The following is a 6,816-nucleotide window of genomic DNA, read 5'->3' as shown; positions in this document are numbered from 1 at the left end:
CATATAGGGTTTTCAACCCACAATAAATAATTAAATTAATTATTATCAACCAACAATAACCCAGTTACCCATTCCCGTTATTCTCACTTTATATCCCTAAAATAACTAACACAAGGGACCTGATCTAAGAATATTTTCATCGGGGTGACAACACATGCTGCGGGGTTTCCTCAGCAATATAAGTCAAATAAGGCAACCATGAGGGGGATGGAATACAGCGAATGAACACCCAAGTTCATTAACACCTACAGGTTATGAGCCTGCTAGCGTTCCACTTGACTATCTAGAAAAGTCCGTGGTCGTCATCTAAATTCTGCTAGATGACTGGATCAAACAACAACGAGGCCTCTCATCTGTTTATTACACACCAACTATCTACCCATGTTCTACCCAACATATTAGTAGATAAAAACATACATTTTATACATATTTTCAAAACCTGTATAGCATGCTTGATCAAAACATTTTCCATATAACAGATGAGGCACACGCACATAACACGTATTTCATATAGAAATAATCATATCTGTAAGATAGAAGAAAGTGAATATACATTCACACAAATAACAACAAAATATACACATAACACGTATCTCGTATAAAATACTTTATAGTTATACGTTAGGAGAAAGTAACAACGCCTTCGTACGTATAAACGATGATAAACTTAATACACTCAAACCATAGTTGTATTATTATTGCGTTTATGAAAGGTAGTATACACTCACTTGATCAGAAGATGATCGGACAGCACTACGGCTTGCAGAAGTAGTAATCCTCCGCAGATCTGGAAGATCTCTACGAAAATCGAACTTCTCGCGGGCAGAGCTTCGGCTCGGAAACCGCACTTCTCGGGATCTTCGGGATCTCGGGACTCGCTTCGGGACTCAGGAATATTACCGGGGCTTCGGGGGTAAAAACGTAGAGCTTCGGCACAAAAACGAGAGGAAATTAGCAAATAAACCCGGACCCCTCGCATCCTATTTATAGGAGGCTGGAAGCCTCTCGTACGCAGGGCGTACAGCAGTACGCAGTACGTACTGCTTCCGAAATGCGTCACTGCATGCGTCATCCGAAGTGTCGACACTTTGACTGTACGCGGGGCGTACTCGAGTACGCGGTGCGTACCTCGGATCAGATCTGTGACTCCCCCTTCGGATAATGCCGGATTTTTGATTTAAAAATAAATACAAATTATTTATCAAACTTCGGAAATTCATATCTTCTTCATACGAACTCCGTTTTCGACGTTCTTTATATCCACGGAAAGGTGAGACTACGCTCTACAACTTTCGTTTAGACTCCGTCGGCTAATTTTGACTTTATTTTTATTATTTATTTTTAATAGGTCGGGACAGAAACTTTCGTTATAAATTCATAACTTCTTCGTTTGACGTCCGTTCTCGCCTAACTTTTTATCGCTTTGATACTAACAACGAGATCTTCGATTCTCGTTTAGATCACTAAAGCTAAATATCGTTTTAACGTAAATCTCACTTTTTACGTTATCCAGCGTTGCCGGTTCTGTCGTGAAACTTCGACAGGTCATAACTTCCTCGTTATAACTCGGATTTCGGCATTCTTTATATCTCCGGAAACCTTGTTTCAACTACTACAACATTATCTAAAGATATCAAGTTTAATTTACACTTAAATTTTGACGCTTATTTTTATTCTTAATTAATCAAACCACATAATTAAGCAATTAAGCACAAAACACATAATACTCAAATAATACAATCTTATTATTTCAAAACGGGTTACAAAGGTTAACCTAGACCATTACATTGCTAAAAATGGCAAGCCCAGAAACCCAGGCGTTACAATTCTCTCCACCTTAGAATGATTCCGTCCCCGGAATCACACATCAACAAACAAATGCGGATAGCGACTCAACATGTCACTCTCCGTCTCCCAGGTGAGATTCGGCCCATTCGTGTGTTTCCATCGGACAAGCACTAACTCGACCATCTTGTGTCGCAACTTCTTAGTCTTTCGGTCAACAATTGCCTCTGGTTCTTCAATCAACCTTTTGTTCTCATCAATTCTCAACTCGGAAATTGGAATTATGTCGGGAACTTCCCCCGTGAACTTCCGTAAATAACACACATGAAAAGTGTTATGAATTCCATTCAGTTCTTCTGGTAGTTCGAGCTTGTAAGCTTGGTTCCCAATCCTCAGAAGAACTTTAAACGGTCCAATAAACCTTGGACTCAACTTTCCCCTTTTTCCAAATCTTATAAGTCCCTTCCACGGCGAGACTTTAAGCAAAACCGAATCCCCAACTTCAAAAGTCATCGATCTTCGCTTTTTGTCAGCATAACTCTTTTGACGATCTTGAGCTGCTAACATTCTTTCCCTAATTATTTTCAACTTTTCAGCAGTCTGATGAACCATCTCCGGTCCCATAAACTGCTTTTCCCCAGCCTCAAGCCAACAAGACGGCGTACGACACTTTTGTCCAAACAAAGCTTGGTAAGGTGCCATCTTAATGCTCGAGTGAAAACTATTGTTATAGGAAAATTCTACCAACGGTAAATGTTCATCCCAATTACCTAGGAATTCCAAGGTACATGCTCTCAGCATATCTTCAAGTGTTTGTATCGTTCTTTCACTCTGACCATCAGTCTGCAGATGGTAAGCTGTACTTAAACATAACTTGGTACCCATTTCCTCTTGTAGACTTTTCCAAAATCTTAAGGTGAAACGACTATCACGATCCGACACAATTGTTAGCGGAACACCGTGAAGTCTCACAATTTCCTTCACATAAGAATTCGCAAGCTTTTCCATAGACCATTTCTCCCTGGCTGCTATGAAATGCGCACTCTTAGTGAATCGATCAACGACCACCCAAATCATGTCGTGGCCATTCTTTGTTCTGGGTAGTTTAGTGACAAAATCCATAGCAATGTCTTCCCACTTACCCATAGGCACAGGTAAAGGTTCTAAACTCCCATACGGTTTCTGATGTTGTGTCTTGACTCTCGCACAAGTCACACACTCGGCCACATACTTTGCAACATCAAGCTTCATCGTCGGCCACCAGTAGTAGGGTTTCAGGTCCCTATACATTTTAGTGCTACCGGGATGAATCGAATACATGGTCTTGTGAGCTTCTTCCATCAGAAGATCTCTAATTCCTCCTGACTTAGGTACCCAAATACGATCTTGGAATACCTTCAGTCCATGACCGTTTGTACCAAACACCAACGTTTTACCCAAACGTTCCTCCTTTCGGTCATTTTTCTCAGAAGCTTCCTCTTGAGCTTTCTTTATACTTTCCACAATGGTCGAGACAACTTCAATTCTCAACACTCTTGGCCTTTTCCTTTCAAGATTGACTTTCCGACTGAGAGCATCAGCAACAACATTAGCTTTACCGGGATGGTAAAGTATCTCACAGTCGTAGTCCTTGAGTAATTCTAGCCAACGTCGTTGCCTCATATTCAATTCCTTCTGATTAAAGAGATATTGGAGACTCTTATGATCAGTGAAAAGTTTGCACTTAGTGCCATAGAGGTAATGCCTCCATATCTTCAGAGCGAAAACTACCGCTGCCAACTCCAAATCATGAGTCGGGTAATTCTTTTCATGCTCCTTCAGCTGTCGAGACGCATATGCTATCACCTTTTCTCTTTGGGTCAAAACACAACCCAATCCAACCCCAGACGCATCGCTATAAACAGCGAAGTCTTCGACTCCATCGGGTAGAGAAAGTATCGGTGCCTCGCATAGCTTCTTCTTTAGCTTCTCGAATGCTTCTTTATGCTTCTCACTCCAAGCATAAGCAGCTCCTTTGTGGGTCAAAGCTGTCAATGGAGTAGCAATCGAAGAAAAGCCTTGGATAAACCTTCGGTAATATCCGGCTAATCCTAAAAAGCTTCGGATCTCTGTGGGACTTTTCGGTTGTTCCCACTTCATTACAGCTTCAATCTTTGCTGGATCAACCATTATCCCTTCTTGGTTGACCACGTGACCCAAGAATTGGACTTCACGAATCCAAAAATCACATTTGGAGAGCTTAGCATACAGCTTCTCCTTCTTCAAGACTTCTAACACTTCTCGCAAGTGTCTGCCATGCTCCTCCTGGCTTTTTGAGTAAATCAGAATGTCGTCGATGAACACTATCATGGATTTATCAAGGAACGGATTACAAACCCTATTCATTAAATCCATGAATGCTGCTGGAGCATTGGTTAGTCCAAACGACATAACCAAGAACTCGTAGTGTCCATATCTAGTTCTGAACGCAGTCTTCTCTATATCCTGCTCTCTTACTTTCAGCTGATGATATCCTGACCTAAGATCGATCTTCGAGAAATAGCTCGAACCTTGCAGTTGATCAAATAGGTCATCAATCCTTGGCAACGGATATCTATTCTTTATTGTTGCCTTGTTCAGCTCTCTGTAATCAATGCACATTCTCATACTTCCATCTTTCTTCTTCACGAATAACACCGGAGCTCCCCAGGGCGATGAACTAGGTCTAATGAAACCTTTGTCCAACAACTCTTGAAGTTGCATCATCAGCTCCTTCATCTCCGTTGGTGCTAATCGATAAGGTGCTTTTGCTATTGGCGTGGTTCCTGGTAACAAGTCTATTCTGAACTCTACTTGTCTATCAGGTGGTAATCCAAGAAGATCTTCGGGAAATACTTCCGGATAATCACACACCACAGGAATACTCTACATCACCTTCTTTTCCTTCTTAGCATCAATCACGAATGCTAAATATGAGGTACATCCCTTGGTCAAACACTTTCTGGCTTTCATTAGGGAAATGATTCCAGAATTCACTCGACGTTTGTCCCCATACACCATAAACGATTGTTTTCCAGGCGGGTTTACTTTAACTATCTTCTTCTTGCATAAAATTTTGGCATCATTGGCGCTGAGCCAATCCATTCCCAACACGATGTCGAAACCATTAAGTTCGATAGGCAATAATTCCTCGTGGAACTTATTCCCATTCAAGTCGATTAGGATGTTTCTCATACGATGGCTAACAGGTACAAACTTGCCACTAGAAACTTTGACTAATAAAGCATTATCTAGTCTATCAACAGGCAAAGCTAGTTTTCTACCAAATTCATGCGATATAAAGGAGTAGTTGGCTCCAGAATCAAATAAAATTTGGGCAGACAAATTGTTAACGAGAAAGGTACCTGAAGCGACATCAGCTTCATCCTTAGCAGCTTCCAGTGTCATCTGGAATGCTCTCGCCTTCGGCTTTGGTGGAATGTCGGGCTTAGCTGCCTCCTTCTTCTTCGGACAGTCTTTCAAAATGTGCCCCTCTTCATTACAACCAAAACACATCCTTTTGTTGTTCGGACATTCATTGGCAAAATGTCCAACCTTTCCACACTTGTAGCAGGTCACATCCTCGCTACATTTCCCAAAGTGCTTTTTCTTACACTTTTCACACCACTTTGCTTCGCCTCCTTATCCCCCACCAAACCTTTTCGAATCATATTTCGAAATTTTACTTTTCTTACCGGAACCAGATGTTCCCTCAAACTTCCTCTTCTCACCAACCTCAACCTTGTTGGTGGTTCTCCCCTTTATCATGTTCTCAACAGACTTGGCAACCCAGATAGCTGCCTCTAAAGTATGTGCCTGACGTACTGGCACCTCATACTCCCATGGAAGTCCCTTCGCATACCGGTCCACCTTCGTCAGCTCGTCTGGAACGCGATACGCAAGGCAAACTCCATCTTATCGGTGAAGTTATTGGTGTATTCATCAACTGACATGCTGCCTTTCGTTAGAGTCAGAAACTTGTTCTCTAGCTCCAATAGATTTTGAGCCGAACAGAACTTGCGCTTGAACTGCACCAAGAACTCTGCCCATGACAATTGCAGGGGCCGTTAGGGCTCAAAGTCTTCCCTAGAGTGTTCCACCAACGAACGGCTCCACCTCGGAATTGACGCACGGCATAGATAGTTTGCAACTTACCTCTGCAGCCACACGTCATGAAGGCTACCTCCATTTCGGAGATCCAATCCATAACCCCAATCGGATCCTCCTTTCCATTGAAGGTCGATGGTTTGCAAGTCAAAAAGTCCTTGTACTTGCATCCCATTCCATCATTCCTTCCATCGCGGTTATCTTGCCTAACTATCGGTGGGTTGGCTTGACCAACTGATCCACTGAAGTTTCCACCTTCCGAGTGGCCTTCATTTAATTCAGGCTCTTCCACACGAATCGACAGTTCTTCACGATTTTGTTGAAGCCACCGTCTAGTTTCATCCATTTGACGATCCAACATCGTCTGAATCATCAATTGTACACCAGTCATGGTTATTGGCTCAGGTGCTGCTACTACAACAGGTCTTTGTTCAATCACTGGTGGTTGATTCCTGTTTTCATCAGCATTTCCAACTCCACTTCTTGTTCTCACCATTTTGATCTACACACCGAATAAGGTGAAATTAGATCCTTATTCACGATAGATATTCAAATCATCCTTATCACTCCGAAACGTTTACATGCTAGTTCTAATATCGTAGACGTACGCTTAGAATCCTACACACATAAAGTTTCTAGATCCGGTCGGCAACAGACCATAGATCCGAACAAATAATATCATATATGGCAACATACAACATTTAGCACATAAAGAATTTTAGGCAACATTCCTAAAATAAACTAGTGCTCGTGTCTAAACCATAACAGGCACACATCTCAAAATTCCACTTAGCATGCTAAGTTTAAGTCTAGAAATCCTAAAAATTCCTAGTTCGCTTAAACTAATGCTCTGATACCAACTGAGACATCCCCAAAATCTCGGCCAGAAAAGACCGATTTTCATTT

This window comes from Lactuca saligna, chromosome 3, assembly GCF_052625555.1.
Source record: "Lactuca saligna cultivar CGN05327 chromosome 3, ASM5262555v1, whole genome shotgun sequence".
Classification (NCBI taxonomy): domain Eukaryota; kingdom Viridiplantae; phylum Streptophyta; class Magnoliopsida; order Asterales; family Asteraceae; genus Lactuca; species Lactuca saligna.
The sequence above is the reverse complement of the archived record's forward strand: the minus strand, read 5'-3'. Positions refer to the sequence as shown.